Below are 2,571 nucleotides of genomic sequence, written 5' to 3'. Positions count from 1 at the left end.
GGGGGCTTGACCTTAAGCACGTGGGGGAAGGGAGAAGGCCCAAACATATATTTTGAGAAGGAAATACATCGGTGTCCCTTTCAAGTGTCACTTTCAATGAACACACATCCATCATAATCACCAGACTGATAAAGCCGTGTTGTCACTATTGCCCCTACTGGTACCTTTTTTTTTCCTCTTGAATTTTTACTGATTGGGTTTAAGACAACAAAATTAACATCATTATCAACAAATACCCTGAAAATATTTTTATGTTAAAAGACACTGAATGATCTCTTAAATTGATATGAGAACTCTCCAAATTCATCAGGGATTTTGTCAAAAACTAGAAAAGCAAAAGATAATATAATGAGTCCCCAAAATGTGGAACTGTAAAAGTGTCGATCCACTCTCCTCCTCTTTGACTCCTATCCACAGTCATCTCCATTTATTATCTTTGATTGCCACAGTAGTAACAAACAGACAAAACAGTATGCAGATCTAGGAATTATCCCATTTAAGGAAGATGTTGCTGCATTTTGGACCAACAAATTCTTTTGACTTTTATAAATAGCCTTGAACTTACACAAACCAGAAACTCAAAGTGAAACCTGCAGGTGCATGAGCTATTATTAACAAAAAAGGGGAAAAGATTTACCAAAGTCCCCCGAAGAATACTGAGTTTTATACTCACTCCTCCTCTATATCCACTAAACAGTAACTTTTCTGTATATAGTACTAATACCAGTAATCCTTAAAATCACTATCAACTTCAATAAACTGAAGAGATAAAAAAATACAGTACTTTTACAATAAGTTTCCCATGTTATACACAAGATTTTAAGCAAAGAAAAAATCAGAATTAAAATAAAATGAGGAAATTGCGGTTGTCAAGAATAAACATGCTAAGGAGGGGCTTCTGGGAAGGCATACATGTGAAACCTAACCTATTTTTAAAGTGATTCATTTTCAAATTGATGTCTTCTAGATGACTTTTTGAAGTAACACCAAGCATACAGGCAAAGGTATTCCTTGTCTTTTATTTCCCCCAAATTCCAAATCTTCACTGAGCTCTCATGAAAACCTTTTTTTTTTTTTTTTTTTTTTTTTTTAAAATACTCCCACATTTCTCATACTGTATACCTAAAGAGTTGGGGCATTTTCTCTTCAGCTTGCTATTCCAACCACCAAATCTCACTATTTAGTTTATGCATATTAAACTCTCACAGGTTCATATAATGCATAAATATAAACTCATTGTATTTTGACTCGATACATTTATTCACCCCACTATTTACCAGAAGTCCGCCAGACCTGCTAGACCTATGTCCTGGTTTGAAGTAAAACAGAACCAATTTTCTGTTCAGTAATTTCACTTTGCAGCTAAGCCTCTTCTAACTACTGAAATTAACAGCATATTGGGCAGAAACTGTTTGCTCTCAGAGTGGTAAGACATACATTTATAGTTGATGCCCAGGCATGGTATGCAGAGAGGCTCTTGCTTATACTTATTGCTATAAGCCCCAAGGCCAGTGAACTCCGTTATTTGCCCCATTGGAGGGTCAGAAGCGGAAAAATGTAGAGGGGTTGCACCTGCGGGGAGGAGCGGACAGGACAGGTGACCCAAAACTGACCAACGGGGTATTCCATCCCATCTGCCTCACGCTCAGTATGAAAGCTGAGGGGTCAGAGGGTCAGCCCTCTTTCTTCAATGGCCAGTGTCTGAGGAGGACTCTGTCTGCTTGTCTGCCTTTGATCCCAATCTGTGCATTCCTGAATCCAGATCCAGAATCCAGTTTCCGTCCATCACTTAGTCTGGTCTGGGACCTTCCTAGTGCCTGTCAGTGATATGACCATCACCCTGGGAGCTTGATACGGTTCTGTATATATTTAGTTATTTCCTTTTTATTATTTTATTATTAATATTTCATTCAGGTAGTTTAGTTCCTTCTAAACTCATAAGTGTCTCTCTCGCTCCTTCTTCTCCTTGGAGATAGAGGTGGGTGAAAGTACCTGTCATTCATCTCAGTGGCCAGTCCTGCCCAAACCACAACCTATTACTTTTTCCCTTCTAAATTTCAGATTTAGCAGCCTCTTTGCTGAAAAAAAATAATTTAATTCTACATTAAGAGACATGAATAACAAAACTCTTGTATTTCATTGTACTCTCTGTACTTTTAGCATCTTTGTATTTCAGCTCATCCAATGAAAAATCATGTTATCTGTGTATTTGTTTCTCCTTCTTACCTGTTAGTGTCTGTCTTTTGTAGCATCTGCCTTTTCTGCATCACACACTTTGGTGCCATTTCCAAAGACCTAATTGCATCCATTCAGGTACCCCTGTGAGGGGGCCTCCAACCATTTCCTTTCCATAAGCACCAGCCTTGCTGCCCTGGATGACAATACTAAACTCCTGTGCTCTAAACTTGGCCACAGATCCACACAAAACTTCTTCCCTCTTCTAAATATCTACTCCATATATACCCTTATTTTGAAGCTGAGATGTATATTTCTGTATTTTTTGAGCTCTGGGCTAGGAAGTTAGAATACAGTTATCTCACTTCCAACACCACAGAAGTTTGGCAGATGCAC

This window comes from Charadrius vociferus, unplaced genomic scaffold (assembly GCF_000708025.1).
Source record: "Charadrius vociferus isolate BGI_N301 unplaced genomic scaffold, ASM70802v2 scaffold1038, whole genome shotgun sequence".
In the NCBI taxonomy this organism is placed as follows: Eukaryota; Metazoa; Chordata; class Aves; order Charadriiformes; family Charadriidae; genus Charadrius; species Charadrius vociferus.
Note: the sequence above shows the minus strand (reverse complement) of the source record.